The sequence below is a fragment of the Anomaloglossus baeobatrachus genome, chromosome 3 (genome assembly GCF_048569485.1).
Source record: "Anomaloglossus baeobatrachus isolate aAnoBae1 chromosome 3, aAnoBae1.hap1, whole genome shotgun sequence".
In the NCBI taxonomy this organism is placed as follows: Eukaryota; Metazoa; Chordata; class Amphibia; order Anura; family Aromobatidae; genus Anomaloglossus; species Anomaloglossus baeobatrachus.
The window spans coordinates 697334883-697347023 of record NC_134355.1 but is presented as its reverse complement, the minus strand read 5'-3'; the positions used below and the strand labels follow the sequence as shown (position 1 = coordinate 697347023).

Below are 12141 nucleotides of genomic sequence, written 5' to 3'. Positions count from 1 at the left end.
AAACAAAGAGACAATTGCCGGTGCTCAGTAGAGCTCAAGTTGCCGACAATAAGATCCTGCTGTCGGATTCCATCCCACAGACACCCTCCCTTCTAGTCACTTTTCAAAAGTCAGTCGATAAGTACAATTCTCCTCAAGGTAGCAGCATCCAGCAGCAGAGTGGCGCAGCGGAAGCGTGCTGGGCCCATAACCCAGAGGTCGATGGATCGAAACCATCCTCTGCTATGAGATCATTTTCATAGAAGTCGCCAAATCTCTTCTGTCAACACAAACGCGTTTCTGATCAAAAATATAAACCAAAGGCCCAAATCCCTGCTCATCGCATGCTGATGGACAAAGAAGAATTCCCCACGTCACAGCATTTCCTATAGTCCGGGTGTTTTTCAGCCCCACAGCCAAAAAGACCAATGGCTCTGCATGCGTTTTTGCTGCGTCGCAACTTTCTTCTCCAAATTATTAAGGCTTTTTTCATGCCTTACCACTCAGTTCTCCACATATAGGCAAAGGGTTTGCTTGGAAGAGGTGTGCATGTATTCATAAGCCACCCGTCACCCTATAAACTCCTCCGATGATCTTCTACTATGGCAAAATGGTATCCGCACTTAAAAAAAAAAAAAAAAAAAAAAAAAGCGATCTACTTTTCAGAAATCAGTTGCCATGTAACAATGCAACGTCACACCTGACTTTATGTGAAAGCCACCACAGGGTGTGGGAAGAAAGTAAAGGCAAATCTACCATGCCAGGGGGATTAGCTCAAGTAGTAGAGCGCTCGCTTAGCATGCGAGAGGTAGCGGGATCGATGCCCGCATTCTCCAAAGCTGATTTTGTTTTTTTCACATGGTAGTAGAGAGTTTCTTTTTACCTCATGCGCAAGGCTCCAACAGCTAAAACTAGGAGGCTTTCAAACATGAGCAAAACATGCCTTCGATAGCTCAGCTGGTAGAGCGGAGGACTGTAGCAGTAAATTAGCAATCCTTAGGTCGCTGGTTCAATTCCGGCTCGAAGGAATTTTTTGTGAATTCTATCGGATGGTTCATCCTCCTGGTCAACACAGCCCAGGTATGCTCCTTCTGTCCATCTACAACAGGTCTTTTAGAAAGGTTTCCTCCGTTGTACCCGAGGAGGTCAAAACAAAGGCAGAGAGCAACAGAGATTTACTTGTTGGGAGAGCAGCTCAGCTGAAACCCAACATGGAATCTTTTCCACCCATAACATGCGATGCCAGCAAAAGAGACCATAGTCCCTGGGAAAACACGGCTAAGCTCCTTCCCTCTATCGACAAAGAGCTCTTTTAGAAAGGTCTCTTCTGTAGTATCTAGGGAGTTCAAAAGGTAGGTAGCGAGCAAGCAACAGGGCTTTTTATTGGAAGAGCAGATGAAAGCCAACGTGGAATCTTCTTCCCCCGTAGCATGCTACTTAAGCAAAAGTGGCCCACTTCCCTGGGTGGGCTTGAACCACCAACCTTCCGGTTAACAGCCGAACGCGCTAACCGATTGCGCCACAGAGACGCAGATGTCTGGCCTTTCCACGGGAACTCCCAGCCCGGCCAGGCGCAGGTTCCTCAGGGGAACCTTTGAACATAATATGACAAAAAGAAATCAGCAAAAACAAAGAGACAATTGCCGGTGCTCAGTAGAGCTCAAGTTGCCGACAATAAGATCCTGCTGTCGGATTCCATCCCACAGACACCCTCCCTTCTAGTCACTTTTCAAAAGTCAGTCGATAAGTAAAGTTCTCCTCAAGGTAGTAGCATCCAGCAGCAGAGTGGTGCAGCGGAAGCGTGCTGGGCCCATAACCCAGAGGTCGATGGATCGAAACCATCCTCTGCTAAGAGATCATTTTTATAGAAGTCGCCAAATCTCTTCTGTCAACACAAACGCGTTTCAGATCAAAAATAAAAACCAAAGGCCCAAATCCCTGCTCATCGCATGCTGATGGACAAAGAAGAATTCACCACGTCACAGCATTTCCTATAGCCCGGGGTTTTTCAGCCCCACAGCCAAAAAAGACCAATGGCTCTGCATGCGTATTTGCTGCGTCGCAACTTTCTTCTCCAAATTATTAAGGCTTTTTTCATGCCTTACCACTCAGTTCTCCACATATGTGCAAAGGGTTTGCTTGGAAGAGGTGTGCATGTATTCATAAGCCACCCGTCACCCTATAAACTCCTCCGATGATCTTCTACTATGGCAAAATGGTATCCGCACTTAAAAAAAAAAAAAAAAAAAGCGATCTACTTTTCAGAAATCAATTGGCATGTAACAATGCAACTTCACCCCTGACTTTATGTGAAAGCCACCACAGGGTGTGGGAAGAAAGTAAAGGCAAGTCTACCATGCCAGGGGGATTAGCTCAAGTGATAGAGCGCTCGCTTAGCATGCGAGAGGTAGCGGGATCGATGCCCGCATTCTCCAAAGCTGATTTTGTTTTTTTCACATGGTAGTAGAGAGTTTCTTTTTACCTCATGCTCAAGGCTCCAACAACTAAAACTAGAAGGCTTTCAACCATGAGCAAAACATGCCTTCGATAGCTCAGCTGGTAGAGCGGAGGACTGTAGCAGTAAATCAGCAATCCTTAGGTCGCTGGTTCAATTCCGGCTCGAAGAAATTTTTTGTGAATTCTATCGGATGGTTCATCCTCCTGGTCAACACAGCCCAGGTATGCTCCTTCTGTCCATCTACAACAGGTCTTTTAGAAAGGTTTCCTCCGTTGTACCCGAGGAGGTCAAAACAAAGGCAGAGAGCAACAGAGATTTACTTGTTGGGAGAGCAGCTCAGCTGAAACCCAACATGGAATCTTTTCCACCCATAACATGCGATGCCAGCAAAAGAGACCATGGTCCCTGGGAAAACACGGCTAAGCTCCTTCCCTCTATCGACAAAGAGCACTTTAAGAAAGGTCTCTTCTGTTGTATCTAGGGAGTTCAAAAGACGGGTAGCAAGCAACAGGGCTTTTTATTGGAAGAGCAGATGAAAGCCAACGTGGAATCTTCTTACCCCGTAGCATGCTACTCAAGCAAAAGTGTCCCACGTCCCTGGGTGGGCTTGAACCACCAACCTTTCGGTTAACAGCCAAACGCGCTAACCGATTGCGCCACAGAGACTCAGACGTCTGGCCTTCCCACAGGAACTCCCAGCCAGGCCAGGCGCAGTTTCCTCAGGGGAACCTTTGAACATGATATGACCAAAAGAAATCAGCAAAAACAAAGAGACAATTGCCGGTGCTCAGTAGAGCTCAAGTTGCCGACAATAAGATCCTGCTGTCGGATTCCATCCCATAGACACCCTCCCTTCTAGTCACTTTTCAAAAGTCAGTCGATAAGTAAAGTTCTCCTCAAGGTAGTAGCATCCAGCAGCAGAGTGGCGCAGCGGAAGCGTGCTGGGCCCATAACCCAGAGGTCGATGGATCGAAACCATCCTCTGCTAAGAGATCATTTTTATAGAAGTCGCCAAATCTCTTCTGTCAACACAAACGCGTTTCTGATCAAAAATATAAACCAAAGGCCCAAATCCCTGCTCATCGCATGCTGATGGACAAAGAAGAATTCACCACGTCACAGCATTTCCTATAGCCCGGGGTTTTTCAGCCCCACAGCCAAGAAAGACCAATGGCTCTGCATGCGTATTTGCTGCGTCGCAACTTTCTTCTCCAAATTATTAAGGCTTTTTTCATGCCTTACCACTCAGTTCTCCACATATGTGCAAAGGGTTTGCTTGGAAGAGGTGTGCATGTATTCATAAGCCACCCGTCACCCTATAAACTCCTCCGATGATCTTCTACTATGGCAAAATGGTATCCGCACTTAAAAAAAAAAAAAAAAAAAAAAAAAGCGATCTACTTTTCAGAAATCAGTTGCCATGTAACAATGCAACGTCACACCTGACTTTATGTGAAAGCCACCACAGGGTGTGGGAAGAAAGTAAAGGCAAATCTACCATGCCAGGGGGATTAGCTCAAGTAGTAGAGCGCTCGCTTAGCATGCGAGAGGTAGCGGGATCGATGCCCGCATTCTCCAAAGCTGATTTTGTTTTTTTCACATGGTAGTAGAGAGTTTCTTTTTACCTCATGCGCAAGGCTCCAACAGCTAAAACTAGGAGGCTTTCAAACATGAGCAAAACATGCCTTCGATAGCTCAGCTGGTAGAGCGGAGGACTGTAGCAGTAAATTAGCAATCCTTAGGTCGCTGGTTCAATTCCGGCTCGAAGGAATTTTTTGTGAATTCTATCGGATGGTTCATCCTCCTGGTCAACACAGCCCAGGTATGCTCCTTCTGTCCATCTACAACAGGTCTTTTAGAAAGGTTTCCTCCGTTGTACCCGAGGAGGTCAAAACAAAGGCAGAGAGCAACAGAGATTTACTTGTTGGGAGAGCAGCTCAGCTGAAACCCAACATGGAATCTTTTCCACCCATAACATGCGATGCCAGCAAAAGAGACCATAGTCCCTGGGAAAACACGGCTAAGCTCCTTCCCTCTATCGACAAAGAGCTCTTTTAGAAAGGTCTCTTCTGTAGTATCTAGGGAGTTCAAAAGGTAGGTAGCGAGCAAGCAACAGGGCTTTTTATTGGAAGAGCAGATGAAAGCCAACGTGGAATCTTCTTCCCCCGTAGCATGCTACTTAAGCAAAAGTGGCCCACTTCCCTGGGTGGGCTTGAACCACCAACCTTCCGGTTAACAGCCGAACGCGCTAACCGATTGCGCCACAGAGACGCAGATGTCTGGCCTTTCCACGGGAACTCCCAGCCCGGCCAGGCGCAGGTTCCTCAGGGGAACCTTTGAACATAATATGACAAAAAGAAATCAGCAAAAACAAAGAGACAATTGCCGGTGCTCAGTAGAGCTCAAGTTGCCGACAATAAGATCCTGCTGTCGGATTCCATCCCACAGACACCCTCCCTTCTAGTCACTTTTCAAAAGTCAGTCGATAAGTAAAGTTCTCCTCAAGGTAGTAGCATCCAGCAGCAGAGTGATGCAGCGGAAGCGTGCTGGGCCCATAACCCAGAGGTCGATGGATCGAAACCATCCTCTGCTAAGAGATCATTTTTATAGAAGTCGCCAAATCTCTTCTGTCAACACAAACGCGTTTCAGATCAAAAATAAAAACCAAAGGCCCAAATCCCTGCTCATCGCATGCTGATGGACAAAGAAGAATTCACCACGTCACAGCATTTCCTATAGCCCGGGGTTTTTCAGCCCCACAGCCAAAAAAGACCAATGGCTCTGCATGCGTATTTGCTGCGTCGCAACTTTCTTCTCCAAATTATTAAGGCTTTTTTCATGCCTTACCACTCAGTTCTCCACATATGTGCAAAGGGTTTGCTTGGAAGAGGTGTGCATGTATTCATAAGCCACCCGTCACCCTATAAACTCCTCCGATGATCTTCTACTATGGCAAAATGGTATCCGCACTTAAAAAAAAAAAAAAAAAAAGCGATCTACTTTTCAGAAATCAATTGGCATGTAACAATGCAACTTCACCCCTGACTTTATGTGAAAGCCACCACAGGGTGTGGGAAGAAAGTAAAGGCAAGTCTACCATGCCAGGGGGATTAGCTCAAGTGATAGAGCGCTCGCTTAGCATGCGAGAGGTAGCGGGATCGATGCCCGCATTCTCCAAAGCTGATTTTGTTTTTTTCACATGGTAGTAGAGAGTTTCTTTTTACCTCATGCTCAAGGCTCCAACAACTAAAACTAGAAGGCTTTCAACCATGAGCAAAACATGCCTTCGATAGCTCAGCTGGTAGAGCGGAGGACTGTAGCAGTAAATCAGCAATCCTTAGGTCGCTGGTTCAATTCCGGCTCGAAGAAATTTTTTGTGAATTCTATCGGATGGTTCATCCTCCTGGTCAACACAGCCCAGGTATGCTCCTTCTGTCCATCTACAACAGGTCTTTTAGAAAGGTTTCCTCCGTTGTACCCGAGGAGGTCAAAACAAAGGCAGAGAGCAACAGAGATTTACTTGTTGGGAGAGCAGCTCAGCTGAAACCCAACATGGAATCTTTTCCACCCATAACATGCGATGCCAGCAAAAGAGACCATGGTCCCTGGGAAAACACGGCTAAGCTCCTTCCCTCTATCGACAAAGAGCACTTTAAGAAAGGTCTCTTCTGTTGTATCTAGGGAGTTCAAAAGACGGGTAGCAAGCAACAGGGCTTTTTATTGGAAGAGCAGATGAAAGCCAACGTGGAATCTTCTTACCCCGTAGCATGCTACTCAAGCAAAAGTGTCCCACGTCCCTGGGTGGGCTTGAACCACCAACCTTTCGGTTAACAGCCAAACGCGCTAACCGATTGCGCCACAGAGACTCAGACGTCTGGCCTTCCCACAGGAACTCCCAGCCAGGCCAGGCGCAGTTTCCTCAGGGGAACCTTTGAACATGATATGACCAAAAGAAATCAGCAAAAACAAAGAGACAATTGCCGGTGCTCAGTAGAGCTCAAGTTGCCGACAATAAGATCCTGCTGTCGGATTCCATCCCATAGACACCCTCCCTTCTAGTCACTTTTCAAAAGTCAGTCGATAAGTAAAGTTCTCCTCAAGGTAGTAGCATCCAGCAGCAGAGTGGCGCAGCGGAAGCGTGCTGGGCCCATAACCCAGAGGTCGATGGATCGAAACCATCCTCTGCTAAGAGATCATTTTTATAGAAGTCGCCAAATCTCTTCTGTCAACACAAACGCGTTTCTGATCAAAAATATAAACCAAAGGCCCAAATCCCTGCTCATCGCATGCTGATGGACAAAGAAGAATTCACCACGTCACAGCATTTCCTATAGCCCGGGGTTTTTCAGCCCCACAGCCAAGAAAGACCAATGGCTCTGCATGCGTATTTGCTGCGTCGCAACTTTCTTCTCCAAATTATTAAGGCTTTTTTCATGCCTTACCACTCAGTTCTCCACATATGTGCAAAGGGTTTGCTTGGAAGAGGTGTGCATGTATTCATAAGCCACCCGTCACCCTATAAACTCCTCCGATGATCTTCTACTATGGCAAAATGGTATCCGCACTTAAAAAAAAAAAAAGCGATCTACTTTTCAGAAATCAATTGGCATGTAACAATGCAACTTCCCCCCTGACTTTATGTGAAAGCCACCACAGGGTGTGGGAAGAAAGTAAAGGCAAGTCTACCATGCCAGGGGGATTAGCTCAAGTGGTAGAGCGCTCGCTTAGCATGCGAGAGGTAGCGGGATCGATGCCCGCATTCTCCAAAGCTGATTTTGTTTTTTTCACATGGTAGTAGAGAGTTTCTTTTTACCTCATGCGCAAGGCTCCAACAGCTAAAACTAGGAGGCTTTCAAACATGAGCAAAACATGCCTTCGATAGCTCAGCTGGTAGAGCGGAGGACTGTAGCAGTAAATTAGCAATCCTTAGGTCGCTGGTTCAATTCCGGCTCGAAGGAATTTTTTGTGAATTCTATCGGATGGTTCATCCTCCTGGTCAACACAGCCCAGGTATGCTCCTTCTGTCCATCTACAACAGGTCTTTTAGAAAGGTTTCCTCCGTTGTACCCGAGGAGGTCAAAACAAAGGCAGAGAGCAACAGAGATTTACTTGTTGGGAGAGCAGCTCAGCTGAAACCCAACATGGAATCTTTTCCACCCATAACATGCGATGCCAGCAAAAGAGACCATAGTCCCTGGGAAAACACGGCTAAGCTCCTTCCCTCTATCGACAAAGAGCTCTTTTAGAAAGGTCTCTTCTGTAGTATCTAGGGAGTTCAAAAGGTAGGTAGCGAGCAAGCAACAGGGCTTTTTATTGGAAGAGCAGATGAAAGCCAACGTGGAATCTTCTTCCCCCGTAGCATGCTACTTAAGCAAAAGTGGCCCACTTCCCTGGGTGGGCTTGAACCTCCAACCTTCCGGTTAACAGCCGAACGCGCTAACCGATTGCGCCACAGAGACGCAGATGTCTGGCCTTTCCACGGGAACTCCCAGCCCGGCCAGGCGCAGGTTCCTCAGGGGAACCTTTGAACATAATATGACAAAAAGAAATCAGCAAAAACAAAGAGACAATTGCCGGTGCTCAGTAGAGCTCAAGTTGCCGACAATAAGATCCTGCTGTCGGATTCCATCCCACAGACACCCTCCCTTCTAGTCACTTTTCAAAAGTCAGTCGATAAGTAAAGTTCTCCTCAAGGTAGTAGCATCCAGCAGCAGAGTGGTGCAGCGGAAGCGTGCTGGGCCCATAACCCAGAGGTCGATGGATCGAAACCATCCTCTGCTAAGAGATCATTTTTATAGAAGTCGCCAAATCTCTTCTGTCAACACAAACGCGTTTCAGATCAAAAATAAAAACCAAAGGCCCAAATCCCTGCTCATCGCATGCTGATGGACAAAGAAGAATTCACCACGTCACAGCATTTCCTATAGCCCGGGGTTTTTCAGCCCCACAGCCAAAAAAGACCAATGGCTCTGCATGCGTATTTGCTGCGTCGCAACTTTCTTCTCCAAATTATTAAGGCTTTTTTCATGCCTTACCACTCAGTTCTCCACATATGTGCAAAGGGTTTGCTTGGAAGAGGTGTGCATGTATTCATAAGCCACCCGTCACCCTATAAACTCCTCCGATGATCTTCTACTATGGCAAAATGGTATCCGCACTTAAAAAAAAAAAAAAAAAAAGCGATCTACTTTTCAGAAATCAATTGGCATGTAACAATGCAACTTCACCCCTGACTTTATGTGAAAGCCACCACAGGGTGTGGGAAGAAAGTAAAGGCAAGTCTACCATGCCAGGGGGATTAGCTCAAGTGATAGAGCGCTCGCTTAGCATGCGAGAGGTAGCGGGATCGATGCCCGCATTCTCCAAAGCTGATTTTGTTTTTTTCACATGGTAGTAGAGAGTTTCTTTTTACCTCATGCTCAAGGCTCCAACAACTAAAACTAGAAGGCTTTCAACCATGAGCAAAACATGCCTTCGATAGCTCAGCTGGTAGAGCGGAGGACTGTAGCAGTAAATCAGCAATCCTTAGGTCGCTGGTTCAATTCCGGCTCGAAGAAATTTTTTGTGAATTCTATCGGATGGTTCATCCTCCTGGTCAACACAGCCCAGGTATGCTCCTTCTGTCCATCTACAACAGGTCTTTTAGAAAGGTTTCCTCCGTTGTACCCGAGGAGGTCAAAACAAAGGCAGAGAGCAACAGAGATTTACTTGTTGGGAGAGCAGCTCAGCTGAAACCCAACATGGAATCTTTTCCACCCATAACATGCGATGCCAGCAAAAGAGACCATGGTCCCTGGGAAAACACGGCTAAGCTCCTTCCCTCTATCGACAAAGAGCACTTTAAGAAAGGTCTCTTCTGTTGTATCTAGGGAGTTCAAAAGACGGGTAGCAAGCAACAGGGCTTTTTATTGGAAGAGCAGATGAAAGCCAACGTGGAATCTTCTTACCCCGTAGCATGCTACTCAAGCAAAAGTGTCCCACGTCCCTGGGTGGGCTTGAACCACCAACCTTTCGGTTAACAGCCAAACGCGCTAACCGATTGCGCCACAGAGACTCAGACGTCTGGCCTTCCCACAGGAACTCCCAGCCAGGCCAGGCGCAGTTTCCTCAGGGGAACCTTTGAACATGATATGACCAAAAGAAATCAGCAAAAACAAAGAGACAATTGCCGGTGCTCAGTAGAGCTCAAGTTGCCGACAATAAGATCCTGCTGTCGGATTCCATCCCAAAGACACCCTCCCTTCTAGTCACTTTTCAAAAGTCAGTCGATAAGTAAAGTTCTCCTCAAGGTAGTAGCATCCAGCAGCAGAGTGGCGCAGCGGAAGCGTGCTGGGCCCATAACCCAGAGGTCGATGGATCGAAACCATCCTCTGCTAAGAGATCATTTTTATAGAAGTCGCCAAATCTCTTCTGTCAACACAAACGCGTTTCTGATCAAAAATATAAACCAAAGGCCCAAATCCCTGCTCATCGCATGCTGATGGACAAAGAAGAATTCACCACGTCACAGCATTTCCTATAGCCCGGGGTTTTTCAGCCCCACAGCCAAAAAAGACCAATGGCTCTGCATGCGTATTTGCTGCGTCGCAACTTTCTTCTCCAAATTATTAAGGCTTTTTTCATGCCTTACCACTCAGTTCTCCACATATGTGCAAAGGGTTTGCTTGGAAGAGGTGTGCATGTATTCATAAGCCACCCGTCACCCTATAAACTCCTCCGATGATCTTCTACTATGGCAAAATGGTATCCGCACTTAAAAAAAAAAAAAGCGATCTACTTTTCAGAAATCAATTGGCATGTAACAATGCAACTTCCCCCCTGACTTTATGTGAAAGCCACCACAGGGTGTGGGAAGAAAGTAAAGGCAAGTCTACCATGCCAGGGGGATTAGCTCAAGTGGTAGAGCGCTCGCTTAGCATGCGAGAGGTAGCGGGATCGATGCCCGCATTCTCCAAAGCTGATTTTGTTTTTTTCACATGGTAGTAGAGAGTTTCTTTTTACCTCATGCTCAAGGCTCCAACAACTAAAACTAGGAGGCTTTCAACCATGAGCAAAACAAGCCTTCGATAGCTCAGCTGGTAGAGCGGAGGACTGTAGCAGTAAATTAGCAATCCTTAGGTCGCTGGTTCAATTCCGGCTCGAAGGAATCTTTTTGTATATTCTATCGGATGGTTCATCCTCCTGGTCAACACAGCCCAGGTATGCTCCTTCTGTCCATCTACAACAGGTCTTTTAGAAAGGTTTCCTCCGTTGTACCCGAGGAGGTCAAAACAAAGGCAGAGAGCAACAGAGATTTACTTGTTGGGAGAGCAGCTCAGCTGAAACCCAACATGGAATCTTTTCCACCCATAACATGCGATGCCAGCAAAAGAGACCATAGTCCCTGGGAAAACACGGCTAAGCTCCTTCCCTCTATCGACAAAGAGCTCTTTTAGAAAGGTCTCTTCTGTAGTATCTAGGGAGTTCAAAAGGTAGGTAGCGAGCAAGCAACAGGGCTTTTTATTGGAAGAGCAGATGAAAGCCAACGTGGAATCTTCTTCCCCCGTAGCATGCTACTTAAGCAAAAGTGGCCCACTTCCCTGGGTGGGCTTGAACCACCAACCTTCCGGTTAACAGCCGAACGCGCTAACCGATTGCGCCACAGAGACGCAGATGTCTGGCCTTTCCACGGGAACTCCCAGCCCGGCCAGGCGCAGGTTCCTCAGGGGAACCTTTGAACATAATATGACAAAAAGAAATCAGCAAAAACAAAGAGACAATTGCCGGTGCTCAGTAGAGCTCAAGTTGCCGACAATAAGATCCTGCTGTCGGATTCCATCCCACAGACACCCTCCCTTCTAGTCACTTTTCAAAAGTCAGTCGATAAGTACAATTCTCCTCAAGGTAGCAGCATCCAGCAGCAGAGTGGCGCAGCGGAAGCGTGCTGGGCCCATAACCCAGAGGTCGATGGATCGAAACCATCCTCTGCTATGAGATCATTTTCATAGAAGTCGCCAAATCTCTTCTGTCAACACAAACGCGTTTCTGATCAAAAATATAAACCAAAGGCCCAAATCCCTGCTCATCGCATGCTGATGGACAAAGAAGAATTCCCCACGTCACAGCATTTCCTATAGTCCGGGTGTTTTTCAGCCCCACAGCCAAAAAGACCAATGGCTCTGCATGCGTTTTTGCTGCGTCGCAACTTTCTTCTCCAAATTATTAAGGCTTTTTTCATGCCTTACCACTCAGTTCTCCACATATAGGCAAAGGGTTTGCTTGGAAGAGGTGTGCATGTATTCATAAGCCACCCGTCACCCTATAAACTCCTCCGATGATCTTCTACTATGGCAAAATGGTATCCGCACTTAAAAAAAAAAAAAAAAAAAAAAAGCGATCTACTTTTCAGAAATCAATTGGCATGTAACAATGCAACTTCCCCCCTGACTTTATGTGAAAGCCACCACAGGGTGTGGAAAGAAAGTAAAGGCAAGTCTACCATGCCAGGGGGATTAGCTCAAGTAGTAGAGCGCTCGCTTAGCATGCGAGAGGTAGCGGGATCGATGCCCGCATTCTCCAAAGCTGATTTTGTTTTTTTCACATGGTAGTAGAGAGTTTCTTTTTACCTCATGCGCAAGGCTCCAACAGCTAAAACTAGGAGGCTTTCAAACATGAGCAAAACATGCCTTCGAAAGCTCAGCTGGTAGAGCGGAGGACTGTAGCAG

General features: G+C 46.7%; 6 non-coding genes across 6 annotated transcripts; all 6 read left to right on the top strand.

Annotated features, from left to right (window-relative positions):
- Positions 1-921: 921 nt before the first annotated feature.
- TRNAY-GUA (transfer RNA tyrosine (anticodon GUA)) lies at positions 922-1007 on the top strand. The gene is given in 2 exon segments: positions 922-958; positions 972-1007. It is a non-coding gene; the product is annotated as a tRNA-Tyr (tRNA).
- Positions 1008-4121: 3114 nt separating this feature from the next.
- On the top strand, positions 4122-4207 carry TRNAY-GUA (transfer RNA tyrosine (anticodon GUA)). The gene is given in 2 exon segments: positions 4122-4158; positions 4172-4207. It is a non-coding gene; the product is annotated as a tRNA-Tyr (tRNA).
- A 2923-nt stretch (positions 4208-7130) lies between these two features.
- TRNAA-AGC (transfer RNA alanine (anticodon AGC)) lies at positions 7131-7203 on the top strand. The gene has a single exon. It is a non-coding gene; the product is annotated as a tRNA-Ala (tRNA).
- Positions 7204-7309: 106 nt separating this feature from the next.
- TRNAY-GUA (transfer RNA tyrosine (anticodon GUA)) lies at positions 7310-7395 on the top strand. The gene is given in 2 exon segments: positions 7310-7346; positions 7360-7395. It is a non-coding gene; the product is annotated as a tRNA-Tyr (tRNA).
- A 2923-nt stretch (positions 7396-10318) lies between these two features.
- Positions 10319-10391, top strand: TRNAA-AGC (transfer RNA alanine (anticodon AGC)). The gene has a single exon. It is a non-coding gene; the product is annotated as a tRNA-Ala (tRNA).
- Positions 10392-10497: 106 nt separating this feature from the next.
- On the top strand, positions 10498-10583 carry TRNAY-GUA (transfer RNA tyrosine (anticodon GUA)). Its single transcript is given in 2 exon segments — positions 10498-10534; positions 10548-10583. It is a non-coding gene; the product is annotated as a tRNA-Tyr (tRNA).
- The last annotated feature ends 1558 nt before the right edge of the window (positions 10584-12141 follow it).